This window comes from Capsicum annuum, chromosome 3, assembly GCF_002878395.1.
Source record: "Capsicum annuum cultivar UCD-10X-F1 chromosome 3, UCD10Xv1.1, whole genome shotgun sequence".
Lineage (NCBI taxonomy): Eukaryota > Viridiplantae > Streptophyta > Magnoliopsida > Solanales > Solanaceae > Capsicum > Capsicum annuum.
This window is the reverse complement of record NC_061113.1, coordinates 259706870-259730640: the sequence shown is the minus strand read 5'-3', so window position 1 is coordinate 259730640 and position 23771 is coordinate 259706870. Positions and strand designations below refer to the sequence as shown.

General features: G+C 33.4%; 1 long non-coding RNA gene across 3 annotated transcripts; it reads right to left on the bottom strand.

The window, feature by feature from the left end:
- Positions 1 to 978: 978 nt before the first annotated feature.
- LOC107877792 lies at positions 979 to 11974 on the bottom strand. Of its 3 annotated transcripts, none has more exons than XR_007053255.1 (8): positions 10924 to 11972; positions 9533 to 10813; positions 7607 to 7727; positions 4072 to 4176; positions 3497 to 3728; positions 2291 to 2626; positions 1654 to 1936; positions 979 to 1210 (listed from the first exon to the last, which is right to left on the bottom strand). It is a non-coding gene; the product is annotated as an uncharacterized LOC107877792 (long non-coding RNA). The 3 variants fall into 3 exon arrangements; XR_007053256.1 differs by having other exon boundaries at positions 1654 to 1928; positions 3497 to 3725; XR_007053254.1 differs by having other exon boundaries at positions 2291 to 3725; positions 10924 to 11974.
- Between the last annotated feature and the right edge of the window lie 11797 nt (positions 11975 to 23771).

Genomic DNA, 23771 nt, shown 5'->3' with positions numbered 1-23771 from the left:
ATACAATTATGTTATTGTATATATGTAGAAAACAAGAGTATTTGAGAATTTTTTTCTTCTGTATATTATTCCTTGCCATTCACGTTTATTTATATACGTTAGTGGAAAGAAAAGGAATCTTCTATGCTAACTAACTAGACAATTGTTCTATTTACAATTGACTATGCTCAAACTAATTATGTGCTCTTACAATGCAAAAGAATTAAGAAAATGGACAGATCATACACTAGGTATACTATATATTTGTTCCTTGGAATATTCTACTGTATTTTGTTGGGCCATTCTCTTGCCTATTGAATTGTTGTTGGGCCATTTATGTATTCCTTGTCGATTGGGCCGAAGTATTGACCCATGTTGAAGTGGCCTTTCTTTTTTATCAGATGACGTGGCCTTTCTTTGTGTGTGATGAAACAATGCTTTGACAAGCTCTAGAGACGACTTGGGAGCTTGAATCAGCCTTTTGCCTTTGTTGAGAGTGAGTGTGGGGATTAGAATCCACCATGGATGCCGATGAGCTACTACTACCTTCAAATCTAACACTACAAGATGGCCCGAGCTTGCGATGCACGGGCGAATTTTTAATGGCGAGGAAAATAGTATTAGTAAGAGAAATAGTAAGTCATATTACGTTATAGTTACATGTATAATATTATGCTTCATATTATGTGAAACAAAGAGTACATTGCTACATTGATAAGGCTTTCCCTAAAAGTATTATATTGTTATGATATTTTTTGATATCAAAAGTGTCAAAGCTGAAAATGTGAATTCATATAGCTGTAGTTGGTATTGAAGTTGCATCCGATGCAGCTATGTCCTGAATTTCAAAAGGCAACCATCTAAATATGCTAGGAAGGATAAAAACAGGATTAATTTTCAAGATAAATAATCAATGAAGTAACCAAACTTTATCATGTATTTCAAATTAAAGCTAACATAAAACACGAAAAAGCAAATTAAAGGTGTAAGGAACACAAGTTGAAGGACAAAAAATGAAAAATATGGGAGGTTTAGACATCAATAGAATATAAAATACAAAGAAGCATGATCATGAGTACTACCACCACTAAACTTGAATTCTTGAAATGAAACCCTGATGTAGTGTATAAAGCATTCAAATCTGGTGTTGACGGCGAGGAGATGAATGAAGTTAATCCTCTTGAAGCAATTCCAGTCCTAAGCAGCTCCAGAGCTGAAATCTGTGTGCTACCTGCAAGTTGAACATGACGTTAAAGACACGTAATTAAGTAAATAAAAGTATGTATTTCGATTAACTTTAACAGTTTAAGATTTTATAGATGAAGTAATCATTACTTGTATTCAAGTAAGCAACTGCCATTTATTAAAAAGAGAATTTAACGTGCTTGGCTCACGATTAAAGAGATAATTAATCAAGCCCTCCAAGTAAAAAAGCTTGTTGAAAATATAATTAAACAAATAAAAGTATATATGTTCTTTTAGATATGGGAAGACCAGGCTTCAATATATATACATGAATCACAGTAGGCATTAGTATCTTGAGTTTAAGCCGCAACTATCATTATTAAAAAGAGTTTTACATGCTTAACCGATGATTATATTATTGAAAATATAATTAAGTAAAAATATGCTAACCGTCGACTATTTATTTTAACAAAGAGAAAAGATGAGTACCTAGATGATTGTTGCTGCCATCCATCTTTGGCAATTCAAGAAACTGAGGGAGGACACCATGGAACGACGTCTCATGCCATACTGTGTCAATCATTCATGATGACTCCATGTTTTTATTGATTGCATTGCTACATTTTTAACCACTCCAAACCAGCAGTCCACTTAACACTTCTTTTCAAGCACCTCCACTACATAGTACATACATTTTCATTTTCCCACTTCAAAATTCATTGAGCTTCATCAACAAGTTGTTGTTCTTATATCTATTCCACTTCCTTAATTCCTTAGATCAAAAAAGAAAGAAAAATGAAAAATCATCTAGTCCACTGAAATCATGTATTTACTCTCGTAGTTAACACTTAAAATAACTTGTATTTACTCTCCCAGTTGACACTTAACATAACTTGTATTTACTCTCCCGGTTTCAGACAATATAATTTGGAGTAAAAACCCAAAATCATCCATTATCTTTGCTTTAAACACAAAATAATGCATATTCTTTCAACTAGAGCACTAATAGTCCTTTTTATTTAGTAAAGTAGTGCATTTTTAGTTATAACCCTAACACCGTTAACTTTTTTAACAGAATCAATCACCTTTCTATCACGCTATTTTTTTCCCTCCAAAAAAACCTCACCTGCAAAATGTTGCTGACAAGGGCTTGAATCAATTTGAGCCTTGAGATTTTCTGTCGCTAATCACTATGATTTTCATTTAGTCATAAGGACATAAGTTCTTGGGGATCTCTTGTGTTCATGGACTGAATGCACAGCCAATGAGGGAGGAAAAAATGTATTCCAATAAACACAAGAACTCCGAGCTCAGCCTCTTCACCTCTTCACCAACAGCTGGCCGACGAGGATGAACCAAGTATATTTGGGTTGTACACCATAAGCAATATAAGGAAGCAATTACCAACATCAGCTTGACAGAGTTGATAACTCGTAACTTGAGCAGTTTCAGCGGCTTCACTCTACAAGATAGTTGCGACTCAAAAATAACACGTTAACGATAGAGCAAGCAACTGAAACAAAAGTGAAATATCATTGACTAATCTATCAGTAAACACCTGTTAATGTAAATAAAGTCATCTATCAAGCAATAACATAAAACTCAAATCGCAACAACAACAACTGGATTTATTGGTGTGCGACCTTCCCACCAACCTGTGCTCAATATCTTTTGATTTATACAAGTCCTGACTTCTGTTATTCTCTATTCCTAGTCCTTTTACTCTTAATTCTGTCAAACGTCCTCATCTTTAGAAACGAGTTCTATTGCTTTTCATTCTGTCAAACGTCTTTGCATATCTGGTATGTATTTTGATCCATTCGAGTTGATTCCATCTGCTCTTTGCTTGATAAGAAGCTCCCTAAATTTGTTGTATATGGATATTCAAGTTCTTAGTGATTTGACTCTTTTCTTTCTCTATTGTTAAAGTTATTTGTGGTTTTCTTAGCGGAGACAAGAAAATGCTCAAACTAAATTGCAACTTTCTGTTAGTATAATGTTTATTGTTTAGGCATAGGAGATCATCACCGTTTTCTTGTTAGACAAAACATTTTGTGAAGTTTATTAGTGGACTTTGTATGTCTTACTCATTTTTATATTTAATAAAGTCGAAACGTTGTGCTTTGTTAATGTTTTAGGTGGCAACCTTTTACGATGATGTTCCTATCCCAGAATCACTTCAAGTGGAACGTTTCACAAATGTGACATTTAATCACCTCAAAGAAGTTAACTCGGAAGGTTTTGTAGTCTAAGAGCCTGAGTTGAAGCATATAAAGTTTATCTTAGCCAAAATCTTCGATGCTAATGAAAATTCTAACCAACCTCTACTGACCTGCTGAAGAATCTGGCATCATCTAGCGTAAAAGTTGACGTAATCTTTGATCGTCATGAGTCTTATTAGACCACGAAATCAACAGATTGAAACAATTGTTGATGCAGTGATACAGAGAAATCTGAATTGTTGAGGCAGCGTTGATGCCTCAAGGCTTATTTGATGTGTTTTTGCATTGATTCCTATTGTCTAATGGTGCCCATATTTACCAGATATAAAGGTGAGGAGGCTGCTGTTAAAAAAAATTAACGATGTTAAGATTGTGTCTAAAAATGCACCACTTTTAAAACAAATGTATTATTTTGTATCTAAAGCAAAAGATAATGTATGATTTTGGGCCTTTACTCATATAATTTGCAACGCAAAGCAGACTACTTCACTCTATAATTTGAACAAGATATTAATTCATACCGTGGCCATAGTTTCAACCAGTGTATACTGAAGCGTGAAAGTCATTGAGAATTCATTTTTACGTTATCACAATAGAGCAGCCAAACATTACATATGAAACTTATGTACAACTATTATTATCAAAATGTGGCAACACTAGCAACAACAGAAAATTTCAAGACAACCTGACAAGGAAAGCACTTCATGATGAGCCCTTGAACATAATCAGCAACAACATTTCTCCGTTCCTCAGATGGCCGATTAGACTGAATACAACCAAGATGGGGCCTCTAGACAAAGGTTAAAACATTTTGTTTTAGACTTTGTGATTTTATATAAAGTTAAGAAGAACCACAGAGTTAAGCAGTAAAACACACTCATCTAAGTGGAATATTCATTATTGGGTATTTTGTTGTTTATGTTCGTTGTTGATTTTGATTTTGGAGTTTCCTCAGATTCGATTTTTCTCAAACAAAGCCAAAGCACTTTCCAGAGAAACTGACATGGTTGTAAGAATCGATTAGTCTCATGAGACAGAAAAGAAATGCCATAAATAAAACTTTCTTCTCCATTTCCCATAGCCTCATCTGAACAACCAAGTCAAGATACAGTCTATTTCTAGAACAATGAATCTATGTCTGATTCATCTTCCAAAGAAGACATGTTTTGAATTCTTCATCGCCTTATTGAACTTAGTTTACAAAGTGAGAGAATAATGAAAAAAAAATGAAAAAGAGAGATGATAGGTTAATCCAAAGTATAATCAGAAATTATTCACCCAAGTATACTTGAGTGAAAGCAATATAGACTGAATATCTCCGTTTTGTAAAAATGAAAGGCAAAGAAAGATTTGTGAAGTGAAAAAGGCAATCCATCGATGGATTGGAACATGTATGCACAAATTTAAAAATGGTACTTGCGTAAACACGTGTAATAACATTAATATACACTAGTAGCATGTGAACAAGAGAGTTATCTATTTATCTTCATTGTTGGTGTTATTTTATATACTAGTAAAATTATTCACGCTTTGCGCGATTATAAAAACTATTTATGAATGATCTATTTAATAAATTTAGATAAAAATGAAGATAAATTTTTATATGCACATACGAAACTTAATTATGTATGTTGATTTTATTAAAAAAATAAATATTTTTATTAAAGAAATAGAATTTGGAGAAACTTTATTTTCATGAATGAAAAACAAAGAAAGGTATTTTTTAAAGATATTTTTACTTTTGATTAGATGAAAACTACATAGAAATTATATGAAAAGCCATTGTAATTAACATGATATAAGATGACAAGAGAAAGAGGTCTCCTTAAGAATTTAAATTGACTGTCAAATGTGGGCTTTAACTCTTGCATGTATTTAGTGAGGTTTTTATAGTAACTTATTAAATAGGTTATGAATAAAAATTTAAAAAAATATCTCAAAAAATGAAGAAAAAAAGCCTCAAAAAATGAGGAAAAAAAATAGAAATGGAGGCAATAGAGAGGTGCCATATCACCATCTTTAACCAAAAAAAGATAATCAAGTTGAAGTTTACTGAATAAAATCTCTTAATTTATATATATACAAAAATTAAAGATTACATTAAAATTTTCAAAAGAATACCACATTCAATATATATTAAATTCACAAAAATAAAGTGAAAAAGTAGAGAAAGAGAATTAAGAGAAATTAAAAAAATAATAGTTGAAATGATTTCATTACACATATCAAAAAATTTTATTATTAGGCACATGTTAGGATTTGTATTTAAATTTCACCTTTTTTATATATTTTTTTAAAATTATTTGTTTCATGTTGAAAAGTTTTTTTCACATTAATTAGATTTTAAAAGTACTTAAATAATTATCCATGATGCAACGTGCATTAATCTTGAGTTAAGATTGTCAACGTATATTCGAATATTCGTTATAATTTGTTTAGTTTTATGATCTTTTATATGCAATTATTACTTTTGTACATCGTATTCTTACACATAATTAAGAGATTTGAAAATAAATATATTTCTTCTCTTTATTTTCTAAGTGACTAAGAAATTTTAGTTCCTCTATATGATTATAACTAATCGATTTAGATCTAAGATTATAGATAATGATTTATATTTTTACTCAAGTTATATTGTGATGAGTTTCAGAATTTTCATCTCCATATTAGTTCTATCTATTATTGAAATTGACAAACAAATAAATATTTAATTTGATATTTATATACTCGCACTTGCATTGTGAAAGTGTTTAAAAGTGATTTTGGCTTAGAAACACTTCAATAATTAAAAAGTAATTCTATAATACTAAAACGATGCAACTGGAAGATTTCTCAAGCATTGCCTGATATAAATCCTTCATTTACATTGTAAAACATGTATTTATAGTATGATGTCATTGTGGTCAAAACAAATTAAGCAACTTCAAGTAAATGAATCAAACGTCAATGTAAAGTGAATAGAAAGATCACAACATGAAAAGCAAAAGGGCACCAAAAACTATGAAGGCATCCACAATGTTCAAGTTAGAAGCAAACACCATAAAGAATTACAATGATCAAATACGCTAACTTATCGACCATGTCGAATGTCTCTTCTTCAACAAATTCACACTTTTTTTGAAGATACGCAAATGACTTTTATTTTTTTTTTTTGATAAAAAATATATGAAAGTTTAAAGAATGAAAATTTTAAACAATATATAATGAAAGAAATAGCCTTAGTTTTGATGATGGAGGGAAAAAAAATACTCATAATGCCTCTATTTATAGGACAAAAATATGAAATACCAAAGGATATCATGAATATTACTTAATATAATTTAGGAGTTAAGATCATTAGAAGTCATGAAAGTAATGGAATTAAAGACCATTAAGTTTGTATATTAAAGAATATGAATAAATGAAATAGTAATTGATATATTCATTTTAATTGTTAAACAAATTAATTGACTCATGAAAAGAATATAGGAAAAAAATAAACAAAAAATCTTAGAAAAAAAAGAAAAAAGAAAAATAGAAATGGAGGCCATAGAGAGGTGTAACATCACTTTGTCTATGTTCCTTCTTTATTATTATTACTAGTTTAGGTGTACGCACTTCGCGCATGTATTTCACTTTAATGAGTTTAAATGCTATACCAAATGATATTTGTTTAAATAATAAAAGTAAATTTTGAATATGTAAAGATGAATACTTTATTAATTAATTATATAACATTTGTAATAGCTAAGATACAAATAAGATAGTGAAAATGTGGAATACATTGACATTCCCTTATATTTGTCAGTAAATTTTATTTTAAAAATAATTTTATACTCATATGTATGTTAAATTTTTAACTTAACCGTATACTTTAGATTTATAGTTTCATTGAAAATATTGAAAAACTTGTCGTGTTTTATTTTAGTTTCAGCAAGTACATGCGTAATAGCTGAAGATTAACGATATTTTAACATGCAACACAAGTAGTGTTTAGCTTTTGCATCAGAATTTAGTCAAAAATAATACTTTTCAGTGTTCTCTTCTTTGTCTCTTGTTGTGTTTCTTTGTCACATCGTTATATTTTTTAACAGTAAGAAACCTACAAAACCATTGATTAAAAATCTTAAGAAAAATCAAGAAGCCAAATTTAGTTAGGTCTTTCATCATACTATTTTTTTCTTTGTCATAAAGTTTGATAAACTACATATTATAAAAGAAGACAAAAAAAAAGATCGTACCTGAAAAAATAAGAATGAACATTCAAAGCTAAAAATTGTCACGCGAAATTAATTAGCTTTCAAAATTTGAATCATCAAATGTCTCTATATATATTATCATCATCATGCATCTTCAGGATATCTACAAAATCAAAGCATCTCAACGTAAATTAAATATTATAAAAATATTTCTTGGCGTAAAAAATAATTCTTAAGCTATGATATAAGATCAAAAATAAATAATCTTCTTTCATATGTTCCATGACTATGTTATTATATTATTGAAGAAGGATTCTCAATTTATAAAAGTCTAAACCTTTTCCTTCAACAAAGAAACTATTTAAATATGATAAAAAAAAATTCCATAAATATCTATTTTTTTTTTGAAGAATATGAATTCCATAACGCTAAGCTAATACAAATATTTTTTCCTTATCCTTTGTTGTACGTTTTTTAGTTATTTGAAGACTTTTTCATTGCATTTTATTTAATATAAAATAAACTTCATTGTCCTATTTAAAAACAAAAAATAGAAAAACCACGCACACATTCCTAAAACTTAGGAGCTTAGTAATTCTTTTTGACTTCTTGTTACCTTACTATTTTCTTATTACCATATATTTTAGAACTCTTAATTTTTTCTTCTTATATGTATTTTAGAATTTAATATTATAGTTAATACTTGTAAGATAATTAAATAATAATTTAAGCATAATAGTAAAAAGATGATTTTATCTATTGTGGAGTTTTTTAATAAAGGACAAAAAGTCCAAATCACTTTTCTAAGGGTCTTCACACTTTTAATATATTGAGCCCGTTTGAATAGAATTAAAATCTGATCAAACCAACTTTTAATCTCTTTTTTTTTAGCTTTTTAAGGTATTTGATAAAATTAAAAAGTGCTTAAAAAAAGCTAAAAACTGATTAAAAAAATCAAAAAGTGAGAATCTGGGTACCTAGCTTTTTGCTTTTTAGATTAAAATTCTTTTAGGTTTGACCAAAATATTTACCTTCTTATCCCTTATATTTTCCTCAAATTCCAACAATATCCTAAACTTGTAGTCCTTAAATATAAACTATTTTTTTCTCTTTGCCGCTATGCTTATCTCTTCCCTCCAATTTCTTCTTCATCTTTCTTCTTTGTTTTTATCGAATCTATCATTACATCAGAGGTTTGTTCAAAAACATTATTTTAGAATTAAAAATTATAAATAATTCACCTTATTTATGATATTAACAACTTTAAGGATATTTAAGTCATTTTAACAACAAAAAAATGCTTAACATCACTTGTTTACTAAACACATCAATAATTTTTTTTCAGTTTCAACACTTCTATCCAAACACTTATCTGGTTAATTTATAAGCACTTATTTTAAGTTTTTAATCACTTAAGCTAAAAAACTATTTTTTTAATCCTATCCAAACGGGCTCATTATAGATTTACCATCACTATTGATCTTATTTACGCAAACTACCCTTGATAGTACAAAAAAAATCTTCACTTATATTAAAGTGTAATGTAATGTCAAAAGCAAAACTTCATGATTATGGCAGAAGTTTCATTCTTTTTAATTAAACCAAGGTGATAGATTAGGCTCAGAATATACTGGGTGTTTTGCTGTTCATGTTTTTGATAATGTTGCTTTATAAGACAGACAAGAAGTTCCAAAATGAAACTTTCTTCTCCACTTCTCACAGACTTATCTGACCAACCAAGCGAAGATACAATTTTTTTCTAGCTCAATAGATATATGTCTGATTCATCTTTCAAAGAAGACAGTTTTTGAATTCTTCATGGCCTCATTGAACATAATTTAGAAACAGAACATGAGGACTAAGGTGATCCAGATCATGAGGATCAAGATTATTCTGATGAGGAGAAAACAGAAAATGAATTGGAATAAAAACTTTGCAGAAATAAAGTGTAGAGAGACTATTACTCACCAGATTATGGGGAAAAGAAAAGAATCAGAAGAAGAAACCCAAAAAACTATACTTTTATCTCTTGTAAGTCCAAAAGTCTAAAGTCTATGTATGAATAAGTGATATGATGCTCAGCTTAATTATAGGAATGCTAGATTAGAGGGCTTAATACGATAAAGACAGACGAAAGTAAAGGGCCATCTACTACCAGCTGCCGCATATGTCAAAAAAGAAGGAGCGGAGAAAGACAAGGGAACATAATGGCCCATCGACTACTCAACAGATAGGAACAGGGGCTTGTTTCCATAACTGAAATAGAATCTGAAATGGAGGTCCATCATCAATTATGGAGCAGCTTAGTTTTTCGTATAGAACATGCAATACATCCACTTCATTAACAAAAACTGCAATAGATAACTAGAGTACTCTAAGATGATAGCTTAACAAAAAAAATGGTCATGGAATAGATACTTTATATCATACTAACAGTTTTTTGTTGGACACACCTACTCTGCTGGAAGATAACCAAGTAGACATCAATAACTTCAAACTTCAGTGTCCAGGAAATATATATTACCAATTATTTAGAGGAAAGATTTCAATTTGCTGAAGGCAACAACAACATACGCAGTTTAATCCTACAAAGTCGGGTCCAGGGAGGGTGGAGCATTCATAGACCTTACCTCTAATTTGGAGGTAGAGAGGTAGTTTCCGAATACCTTCAGCTCAAGGAAAGAACAGTCTAAAGCAGTAGGGGAAAAGGAAATAATGGAAGTGGAAAAAGCCATGTCATAAATACTATGGAAAACAAGACAAATCAATCCGAACAGTAACTTCAATAAAATAATGCGATAATCGAAGTACAAAAATAATGAATAGCAACTGAACTCAAAGGATAGTCTCACTTGCCGGATGGAACACTGTGATCAGTATATATCTATGAATTCTAAATCATTGGATTGCTAGAACAGTGATTACAAACTTCTTGTGACTGAATGTTCAACAAACACTACTGGTCAAACATTTTAAAGAATAGTACTAATTACAATTATCAAATATTACAAGCAAAAGAAGGAAAAGAAAAATCAAATAAGAGCCTCAAATCCCTTTTACTTAACATTTCACAATTTTAGATATTTAGGGAAAAAGTGGCATTCTTTAACTCACAAGAAGTCTCAAAAGCTAGTATGTCATGGTTCTCAAAACTAGGTGGACGTCTAGATCTCATGGAACGAAAATAGCCCGTTAATGATGCATCATTCCACACAGCACTTCAAGATCCAGAAATATATTTTTGTTCACCTGCGACATCCAACATGAAAATTGTAGTAAAGCAGTGGCCAAAAAAGCTAGAATATTTAGACAAAGTAACCAGAACCCAAGTACAATAAAAGAATACTGATTTTACGCACAAGTTTTATCTTCTTACAAACACTAAGTGCATTATCGGGCATCAGTTACTTTACTTTATAGGGGATCATAGTCAATGCTAGGTTTCCCAGTGCTTCGAGGGGGAAATTCAGCATCAAGCAATGCTATCCCACTAAAGAAAAGCATATAAACTCGGATAGTCTCAGGTTCTTGAAAAGCACTTATTATCAGGAATGTTTGGTTCGAAGAAAATATTTTTCATGAAAAATATTTTCTTTCGAAACTAATAATTTTCTTACTTAATAGTGTTTGGTGAATAAGAAAAATATCGTTCTAAGAACATTTATATATAATCTTACGCAAACACTATGGGGTTGGGGGGGTTGGGGGGGGGTGGGGGAGGACAGCCAACATGAAATGTCACTTCTACAACTTTGGAATTAAGTTATAATCTTATTTTCCTTGTAACTATTTTGTTAGAGAAAATTTTTCAAAATATATTGAATAACAAAACATGAGAAAAATACATGCCCAATACACTCTCTCAAAGTATTCACAATTTTAACACTTTTATAAGTGCTAAGCCATGAAATACTTGTTACCTAAAAAATGTTGCTGAAAAGATGGCTATAGCAAGACACCTAAATTACTATCTAGATGCATGTGAAATTCATCCCACAACTATTCAAAAGTTCAAGATTCCAACTTTATTCAGAAGCATCAAGAAATCAAAAAGTCAACAAAATAACAAAAAGAAGAAAAATAAGAGAAACCCAGTTCAAAAATAATTTGAGGATGCAAATAAAATCGATTAATTTTGAGAGAAAACACGAAATTATCTAGATGCATGTGAAATACAACCCAAAACTATCCAAAAGTTCAAGATTCCAACTTTATTTAGAAGTACCTAGAAATTGAAAAGTCATGAAATTTTAACACTTGTGTTTCGCTTTTTTAAAAATTTCGCTTATCAGAAATCGACTCAGAATGATTCTCGGGTTGGATAAAATTCCTCATACGAGGACACCCAAAAAATCATCCAAAAATGAAAATGAACAAAAATAAAAGAGTTAGAATAATAATAAAATGAAGTAGTGGTACCTGCAATGATGGAGAAGAAACTTTTTTGGAATAACATTAGTTGATGTCTGTATTCTGTAAAAATGGAAGGGTAAAAAACATTGTAAAGTGGAGAAGACAATGGATAATTAAGTGGAAATGCATTGTAATATGTTTATAATAATAATGTACAAAAATAAGAAAATGCTTTACATGTATAAATACACGTGTATAAGTCTATATTTACTTCAATAACATGTGAACAAGATAATGATAAATTTACCCCCACTATTGATCCTATTTACGTAAAACTACCCTTGGTAGTACAAACCAACTTATATATAAGTGTAATATTATGGTTATATTATTATATATTGTGTATGTCACTTTATGTTCATGATACATTTGGACTTGCAAATAAGGTACGATCGATAACATCCTTGCACTTCTAGAAAAGCCACCATACTCATCATAAAATAGTATCATAACTATTGTTGTGTCCAAGCACACATGGAAGTGTACGTGGTCCACCAAGAAGTAAAATGGTCTTATAAAATCTAAGTATCGATCCCACAGAAACTTGTGTTAAACAACTATTCAATTCTAGTTCTACTATAAAGATTAAGCAAATGCAAACATAACCCAAAAGTATTTGAGAGTTACAAACTAAAAGTAAACTTAACAATACTGTAATGTACAGTTTCTTGGACAAATATGGGGAGAAAGCCAGGGTTAAGGCACTACGAACAATCCTAACTAGTTGTATAGCTTCATTGGTTTAGTTAATTACCTTGGTTGTAAGTTCACGGGGTTGATAACATGAATACGGTCTTTCGAACCTTTAATCAACTATATAACCTAGCCTGTGTATGCAAGAACTAAGCTAAACGCATTTGTATTTCTTCCCATATATGAACCAAATAGGGAGAATTAGGTATATTTCTATCCTAAACACAGATCATAACTTTAATTCATTGAAAGATTACAATCCTATCCCATATATCCAATATTCTATTCTGTCTTTCTCCTTCCGGACTCCCAATAGAATTATGCATTTATCCTAAGGGTCGCAAATCCATAAGATAGTAAAAACAAGGATACATGAACAACCAATAATGATAATCAACAATAACCAACTCAATTATAAGTAATAGTAATCATGTTCTTGGCCTTAATCCTAGATAAAGGTCTTTAACCAATCATGGACGTACAGAGAATCAATGTTTTGAAATCCATGTAATAAGTCAAGAATAACTAAAGTAAAAGAGTAAAAAACTTAATTGAAGTCTTTTCCAGCGTGTTTTAGTTCCCCAAGGTCGTCCAAAGGTGAATACCAAATAAGTAAAGTGTCCTATTATAATAGAAGCCAAATTGCCGATTTAAACTTAGCTAGCGTGCCACGCCCTTATCGTGCCTCCTAGGAAGAATGGCACGCTGCTATCATGGAGCCATGCTGGTTTTTCCATTTTAATTTGCATCCAAGGGCATGGAACACCCTTATAGTGGTGCTTAGGCAGTGTGGCACGACCCTAAGTCCACAAAATTCAGCTTTGGACATTGAATACTCCATGCATTTGGTTCTTTGCTCCTTACTTCGTGGTTGTGTTTCCACTTTAAAAATATCTTTACGTCATCATATTAATCAGCACACCAACATTCCTATTTCATTAAGCACCATGAATTAGAGCTTTAAACACACTAGAATCAAGCAAGATGAACTAGAACAGAACATAACATCAATCTAAGAGTACTAGCTACTTCATTTGAACTTTAATTGAACATTTTGATTTCAAACTTATTATGGATACAGCTTAAACATTATCAACACATTCATTAACACTTAGATGCTCATTTATACAAAGTTTTACTCATTATGCACATGAGAAGTCCTCAAACTAAGCTAATAAAGGCTGGATAACAACACTTAGGCGCATAAATCCACCTAAGATCATCACCCTACACTTAAAGCCTTGTTCATCCTCAAACAAATCTTTACTATAAGCATCATATAAAAGGAAGACTTTAATATTACTACTACAAGCAAGACACTCAAGGTAGCACTACTATGACCACAAAGATAGCAAGTTTTACACTAAGCATGTTATATACACTTAAAAACTCATGAACACTACTATAAAACATCCTATCTTCAAGAATTAACTCACCTCATTGCAAAGCCATGCATATTACTCAACTAAATAGATCATATAATTCACCTAAATATCATCAAACATGTGCCCTCACTACTAGAGAGTTACCCGTTGGTGTCTAATGCACATGAAAGTGTACGCGATCATACAAGTAATATAGTGACTAAGATAGTTGAATATCTTTCCTACGAGGACTACATAACTAGCAATTTAACTAACTTTAGTTTTGACAGGAATGTATTAAGTGTTTCAGAATAACAAGATGATTGCGAAGATTTTAATAATAATCTAGTTAATAAAAAAATAACAATGTGTGACTATAATAACGTAAGTAGGGTTATAAATAATACTAGTGAGAATTCTAGGGTTGAGATGCTTTTAATACTCTTACAAGTCTCTACTCTTATCTTAGTTTAGTTGATTATTGGGTTATTGATTCACAGGGTTTAGAGTATGATCATGGTCTCTCGATCCTCTAATCTTCTACCTAAGTGGACATTACCATTACATTATTGAGCGGAGATGCAATAATCCATTTAGATGCATTAAGATTTCATCCTGCAAGAGAACCGAACCAAGCTTCTAGGTATATCTCTATCCTAGATGCTAATTCAAATTTCTTATTTTATAAAAGAATAAAAATCTTGCTCCTTAATCTCATCGTTCTATCCTATGATTCTCCTCTCGAATTCACAAAGAAATAAAAGTGTTTTTTAATGGTGACAAATTATCAAAATAGTAAGCATACGAGATTAAGAATAACCAATATGATAATTCAACAATAAACTACTCTAAGAATATCAAAGTGTAATCATGTTTTTGGCTTCAATCCTAGAACAAGGGTGTTTAGCCACTTATGTATAAATTCAATATCAGAAACTAATAATTAATCATACCAAAAAGTAATGTTCAAAGAATAAAGTTCCAAGAACCCTAAAAGAAATATCATAGTATTTTAGCCTCTACTTACATATGCAAAAGTATCCTCTATTATGTTTAAGTGTTCCTTTTATAGTAGAAAAAATTTGGCCCACTAAATACCCACCAACGTGTAATACCCTGTAAGATTATAAGCTCAATTCAGCTCTTAGTTGCATGCTTTAAGGAGGCTGAAGGCTTGAAATGAAATTTTCACTAAGTGTTGAGGACTTAGTCATTTCAAGACCCCAAAAGTTTACGGATTTTATTTTTGGCTATCCTGACCCCGAGACATTAGTTTTTGAGTTGAAACATGCTAAGAGAGTTTTGGGATTTTTGGATTGTAACAACCCAAGACTACCCCCTAGTCGTTACATTGTACTTACGGTCCTGAGAAACCACAAGCTAACCCATGCGCTGGTACCGGATGGGAGCACTGAATAATATAATCATGAATGCGGAAGAATAACTGAAATGTCATAAGGTTTTAATAATGAAATAACTATCGAATTATGAATTTGATAAAAATACTGAAATCAGAATAGTCTGAATAGCTAACTGTAGTGTCTGAAAAGCCTCTAAACTGAATACTGTGAGTTGATGGGACATGCCCCAACTAACTCTACTAACTACATTAAAGCATGGTATAAAAATCATGGGGGATTTGATAACAATGATAATTCCATTGAAGTATGGTATAAAAATCAATATTCATGGAAGTTCATGGAGATTCATAGTTTTAAATAACAATTCAAGACATAATAACTAGAAAAGATCACAATTTTATAATTTAAAAGGGTTTCTTGGACTCATGGATGAAAGGGATCCATGGATGAACATCTAACATACCTGGGATGATGAATTTGGAAGGATTGATAGAGAGTTCTTGAGATCTGACCTTGATTCTTGAGAGCTAGGATTTCTCGTTCTTGAAAGAGGGGATTTTTAATTTGAGAGAAAGTGAATAATGATGAGTATTTAGGTCAACTAGGGGTTAAATTTTGTGTTTAGGACAAGTTTAGGGCTTAGGAAAAAGATCCAAATACCCTTAAATGAATTTAAAAACACAAGTTGGAAACTGAAATCCCAATTTTTGGCCTTGGAGCGACGTGCTACTATCACGCCAAGCCACTGGAAAAGGGACAACTAGGATCTGGACAAACGCCGCGACACGCCACCATTATGGTAAGCCTGTGGATGCCAATTTGGCCATCTCTGTGATGTGCCACGATCACGGAGGCCCACTGGAAATTGACATATATACAATTAGCCTGTTCCGCTACGCTCCATGACCGTGGAGTCACACTGGAAGTCGACAATTGTCATTTGTCATTTGGTCTACCTACGGGATGCGTAAGGGTTAAAATAACGGTGTTTTGCGACTGAAACTTAAAATTGCCATAACTTTTTCTCGATTATTGAATTTGGACAAATTTTATATTGTTGGAAAGCTAATTGAATTTCCTACGCAATGGCAGGATCTAAAATGAAAATAATGAGTGTTCAAAAATTTTATATATGAATAATCATGTATTGGGACTTAGATTATGCTAGGGAAATATGGGGTGTTACAATATCTCCCCCTTGGGATCATTCATCCTCGAATGAAACTGGTTAACCCGAGGGAGTCGATAAACTGAGCTTACACACTGAATATGCATGTCTGATGCATGGAATGCATGACTGAACAGATTCATGAATGGACGACTGACATGAACATGATGTGCGGCTGAAACTGAGCATGACAGAGAAAAGAAAATCTTAAGAAGATTTGTACCTTATACTGAATCTTAATTTGCGAAGAAAAGATGGGGGTACTTGGTCCGTATATCTGCTTCTACTTCCTAAGTGGCTCCCTCAATGGACTGATTCTGGCAAAGAACTTTGACTAGTGGAACTTCTTTGTTCCTTAGTCTACGAACTTGATAATCAAGAATTTCGACTGGAACTTCCTCAAAGGAAAGACTGTTCTAAATATCTATACTTTCTAAGGGAACAACTACAGATGGATCACCAATACAATTTTTCAATAATGAGACATGGAATACCGGGTGTACTGAGGCTAAATCTGAAAGAAACTCAAGCTCGTAAGCTATCTTTCCAAAACAACTGAGAATTTTGAAGGGATCAAAATATCGAGGACTGAGTTTCCCTTTCTTGCCGAATCTCCTCAATCCCTTCATAGGAGAGATTTTCAAGTACACAAAGTCACCGACCTCAAACTCGAGATCCTTTCTCCTAATATCTGTATATGATTTCTGTCAGCTCTGGGCAACCCTAAGCCTTTCTTTGATCAACTGAACCTTCTCTAACGTATTAAATGCCAAGTCAGGCCCTACTACTACAACCTCTCCTACTTCAAACCAACTAATTAGAGATCTATATTTCCTACCATAGAGAGCCTCAAACGGAGCCATACGGGTACTAGAATGATTGCTATTATTGTATGCGAATTCAATAAAAGGCAAATGGTCATCCCAACTACCCTTGAAATCAACAACACATGCTCTCAGCATATCCTTAAGAGTTTGAATGGTCCTTTCTTCTTGGCCGTCTTTCTGAGGGTGGAAGTCGGTACTGAGATGGACTTGGGTACCAAGACCCTTTTGGAATGCTTTCCAGAAATGAGAGGTAAACTGGGAACCTCTATTTGAGATGATAGATAAGGGAACACCATACAACTTAACCAACTCTATAAGATAGATATTGGCATAGTCCTCGACTGAATAAGAGGTATGGATTGGCAAGAAATGAGCTGATTTGGTCATCCTATCTACGATAACCCAAATGGAATTATGCAGATGATGGGTATGAGGCAAAACTGTCACAAAATCCATGTTTACTTCCTCCTATTTCCATATGGGAATATTAAACTCCTGCATGGATCCACTAGGCTTCTATTTCTCAATATTAACTTGCTGACATATAGAGCACTTAGCTACACCTCTGCAGTATCTCTCTTCATCCCACTCCACCACTAGATCTCCCGTAAATCATCTTAGTGGCCCCTAGATGAATAGAGTAATGCACACTATGCGCTACTGTAAGAATTTTTTGCCTTAAATCATCTACACCAGGCACACACAATCTACCCTGACAATGCAAAACACCATCTCCCCCTTGGGAGAAAACCTCCACTTTCTGATTTTTGATAGATTCTTTCAACTTAACTAGACTGGGATCTCTGTCCTTCTTTTCCCTTATTTCAGAAACTAGAGATGACTCTGGGCTACTCTGTACCCATACACTACCTTCTGCTGAATCGAGTAAATGGATACCTAGTCGGGTAAGCTGATGAACTTCCTAAGCTAACTTATTCTTACCATCCTCAACATGAGATACACTACCCATAGACATTCTACTGAGAGCATCAACCACTACATTGGCCTTGCCCAGATGATACAGAATACTCATGTCATAATCTTTCAATAACTCTAACCACCTTCTCTGAGCAAATTCAAATATTTCTAATAGAATACATACTGAAGGCTTTTGTGATCTGTGAACACATCTACATGCACCCCATACAAGTAATGCCTCCAAATCTGTAAGGGAAATAGTACTGTTGCTAGCTCAAGATCATGAGTTAGATAATTCTTCTCATGAGGCTTAAGATGTCTGAAGTTATAGGCTATGACCTTATCTCTCTGCATGAGGACAAAATCCAAACTTACTTTGGATACATCATAGTACACAAGAAAACCATCTGGTAGAGTCAAGACTGGGGATGAGGTAAGTCGAGTCTTCAACTCCTGAAAACTCTTTTCGCAGGAATCTGACCACTAAAACTTAACTTTATTTTGTATCAATCTGGACATAGGAGATGCAATAGATGAAAATCCTTTAACAAACTGATGGTAATAGCCAGCTAAACCCAAGAAACTCCTAATATCTGATGAAGAGATAGGTCTAGGCTAGTTTCTCACCGCTTTAGTCTTTTAAGGATCAACTCTAATGCCATCACCAAAAATAATATGACCAAGGAATGCTACTAATCTTATCCAAAATTCACACTTATTGAATTTACCGAACAACTGGTTAGCTCTAAAATTTTGAAGTACTATGCTGAGATGGTCTGCATGATCGATTTTTCTACGTGAATAGACAAGAATATCATCAATGAAGACTATGATAAACATATTTAAGTACTTCTTAAACACTCAATTCATCAAGTCCATGAAGGCTGCTGGGGCATTCGTAATACCAAAGGACATGACTAGAAATTTGAAGTGATCATACCAAGTTCGGAAAGCTATTTTCGGAATATCTTATTCTCTGAATCTAAGCTAATGATAGCCTGATCTGAGATCTATCTTAGAAAAGTAACTGGTACCTTGAATTTGGTCAAAGAAGTCATCGATTCTAGGAAGTGGGTATTTATTCTTGACTGTGACCTTGTTTAACTAATGGTAGTCTATGTACATTCTGAGAGAACCGTCTTTCTTATGCATGAATAGAATAGGTGTGCCCCACGAGGAGATGCTGGACCTGATGAAACCCTTACATAAGAGATCTTTCAACTGTTCTTTTAGTTCTTTGAGTTTAGCTGGAGCCATTCTGTATGGTGAAATAGATATAGGCTGAGTATCTGGGAGAAGGTCTATTCTGAAGTCGATTTTCCTTTTGGGAGGAACTCCACGAAGATCTTTAAAAAATACATCTGAGAATTCATTTACTACTGGGACTGACTCAAGAGCAGGATTTTCTGAGCTAGAGTCTTTGACTTGCACAAGATGGTAGACACACCCCTTGGATATCATCTTTCTGTCTTTAAGGTATTAAATCAATTAACCCCTAAGAGCTGTAGTACTATCCCTACTTTCAAGGACTGGTTCATTTGGGAACTGAAAATGAATTGTTCTATTTCTATAATCAACTGAGGCATAGCATGAGTGGAACCAATCTATGCTGAGAATGACATCAAAATCTGTCATCTCTAACTTCACGAGATCAACTGAAGTAACTTTGTGAGATTTTGTGATTGGACAGTTCCTGTATACCTATTTGGCTATAATGGAAATACCTACTGGGGTAGACACTGCTAAGGGCTCTGCTAGATTTTTTGGACTGACTCTGAAATTGACAGCTATATATAGAGTTACAAAAGAAAGAGAAGCTCCAGGGTCTAGTAAAGCATAAATATGTAAGACCTACAACGTTACAGTAACTACGTCAGGAGAATTTTCTTAATGTTGGTGGGACTGAAGAGCATATAATCTATTCGGACGCTGACCACTGGTAACACTGGAAGCGGCACCCTGCTGAGTTAGGCGGCCGAATGAAACAGACGACTGATAGGATTGGCCTTGTTAGCGCACATCTTTACCGTTCTGAGCAACTACCCAACACTCTCGAATCCAATAGCCTAGCTTACCACACCCAAAGAACACATCACTACCCACTCTACACTCACCCTGATGGTGTCTACCATACTTCTAACATAAAGGATTGGTACGAGCACCGCTAACACTGACCCAGGATTTAGAGCTTAGTTCCCTATCCGTATTGTCATTTCTAAATTTAGGTACTGGGGCACTGGCTGAAAAAGGTACTAGGGCTGAAGACCTCTGATAAAACTAAGGAAGGTTACCACCTTCTGATTTTGACTGATTGAAATTAAAACTACCCATCCTAGATCTCTTATTTTCTCTCTCCCTCTCCTTAATCTTTTGCTCTTCTATCTATTAAGAATGGACCATCAGCCTAGACAAATCTATCTCACTAATTAACATTGCAGTCCTACACTTCTTGACCACACTATCAGATATACCAAACACAAACTTACTCATCTTGGACCTACTATTAGCTACTACATGAGGAGCATCTAACTGAGTGAACTTGAGAGAATACTTTCTCACACTCATGCTGCCTTGCCTCAAATTAATAAATTCTAACACCTTGGCCTCCCTCAACCCTAATGGAAAGAATCTGTCCAAAAAATCCATGGCAAACTCTTCCCATTCTATAGGCCCTGCATCAATACCTCTATTCACTTTCCACTGCTTAAACCAAGTATGGGCTACATCCTATAATTGATATGAGCCAACTCGACACTCTAACTAGACATCACCCCTATAGTATCCGTGACCTTCTAAACAATATCTAAGAATTCTAGTGGATTCTCTTTTGAATTGGATCCCGTAAAGAAAGGAGAATTCATTTGGGTGAAGTCCCGAGTTCTAGTTACAATAGTATTGGCCACTAGTTTGGCCGAAATAGTGGTTAGACATTCATTCTGTGTTGCTACAAAGTTTGCTAGTGTAGTGAACATAGCCCTGAATTCTGTATGAGAGATATGCTCGTCCATAAAATTTGCCTGGATGGGCTGAGGGGCTAGCTGAGTTCCTGTTCTTCTTGGGAGGCATGTTTTATAAATGGAAGAAGGAAACAGATTAGATTGAGAGTTTAACTTGAGCTCATGCTCAATTGCATGACATAAATACTGAAAGAAGGAAAACTTTTCATAAACACCTTGTAGCCTCTCATACATAAGTGTGGCGCACTACACACCCATGAACAAGACTCTACTTGACGTGGTTTTCAGACTTCCTAGGATACTTTAAAACTTAAGCTCTGATACTAAGTTTGTAACGACCAGGTACTACCCCCTAATCGTTACACAATGCTTATGGTCCCGAGGGACCACAAGCTAACCTATGAGCTTGTACCTGCTGAGAGCACTGAATAATATAATCATGAATGTAGAAGAATAACTAAAATGCCATAAGGTTTTAATAATGAAATAACTACTGAATTATGAATTTGATAAAAATATTAAAATCTGAATAGTCTGAATACCTAACTGTAGTGTCTGAAAAACCTCTAAACTGAATATTGTGAGTTGATGGGACATGCCCCAACTATCCTTAGATGATAAGGACTCACCACTACTACTGCACTGCTAATAATCTGAGGGACTAAGTGCGATCGAGGATCTGAGCTTCAGCACCTATGATATGATACATCTTAGTGCAAAAGAAAGGTATGCGATCAGTACTTTGAATGTACTAGTATGCTAAATGAGGTAGGCTGGTATGCATGGCTTCATGAATAGAACTAATAATTAACTGGATATGCATGTAAAGCATAAAGTACTAAGTAGAGAGCCTGGAATCTGTAGATACTGAAAATATATAAAAATCTGTAAATACTGAAGATGTATGACCAAGCATATAACGTGAATTGAGTAAAATCTATAAATACTAAAATACTAAAATAACTAAAATCTGTATGCTTTGGTCAAACAACATTAAGACTGAATAACTGAGCTGGGACTGTAATTGAGATTATATCTGAGACTGTGGGAGGTATCATTGAACCAAAATTTCCCAATTTGAGCTAATCAGGGTCCAACCTATAACCCCAGCTAGAAGGGTGTTAATACCATGCCATGGGTAACAATGGCTGTGTGGATCCATTAAACTGATATAATGTCCAAAGGACTAAGGGTGTTAAGCCTGAACTGACGGGTGATCCCAACGAGATAGTCAAGCTTAATCTGATGGCTGACTACTCATATCCTACATTGGCTACATAGTTCTGGAGTATAGGTACTATTACTAATGACTCTACCTATCTGATAGGGAAGCCTCCATCCCTACACTCTCTTGGTGCTAAATCCTACTCCTAAAGAGATAAAGGGGTATTTGAGTCTTTTTCCCTCAACCCAAGTCACTTATAACACGATTGAGGACATTCATAGGGGATTAATTTACCCCTTTATCTCAAAATTACTCATTAGAAACCCTCTTATTTCCCAAGAACAAAATCCAAGCTCCTTTCCCCAAGAATCCAAGGTTTGAAGCTTTCAAGTTGAAGATTTCTTCACGAATTCGTCCAAATTGAGGTATGTGGGGTTTTGAACAAGGTTAATCTTGTATACTTGGGTCCAAATTTATGATTTTTAAGTTGATTTTACATGTTTTAAGTTAGGGTTCATTTGTAAATCCTCATGTGTTGAAAGCATATCATTAACATGTGATTTAAGGGACTACTTATTCATGTTTTAAGCTACAAGTTTGGTATTTTATTTTGAATTTCATTATTTTTATGAGAAATTCTTATTCTCCTAAGTTTAATATGTTCCCATGCTTAAATTTATGTATTATACTCATGTATTAAATTGTCCAATGTCTTGAGTCCCTGAACTATGGCCTTATATTACTGTTTTATGAGTTGTTATCAAATTTTTGTAATCATTTAGCATTGGCGGGTTATGAACACTTGATACCTATGTGTTTACTTGCTATTTCAGACTTTTCAAATTATAAGTTAGTTAGACCATGATTTCATTACTGTGTTCAAGTTCAAGTTGATCCTTGTCAGTACAGTATCATGTTATATTGAACTATGAATAACACTAGTGTCATTCAGTTGGGAGTAGGATTTAGCACCGAGAGTGAAGTATGGGTTTAGCACATCCTATTTCCTAGAACTACATGCCCCTATAGGATTTAGGGACTCGCCAAAGAGTATTTCCCCATCACTCTAGTTCAGGTTCCACTCCAATGGCCAGGATGGAACAACCCCCCTCAATATGGGTCAAATGTTGGACTCCATATTAATATCCATGGTTTATGTCAGTTACATGATAGCTCCCATAAATTCAGTCAGTTTTGGCAGTCTATTTTAGTCCAATTTTTCTAGACTAAGTAGTCAGTTTTTAGCATTTATTTAATCAATTATACAAACTGCGTTAGTTATTTGGATAATGTCAGTGTATTAAAATACTTGATCTTGAATATTCAGTTTACATGTTCATG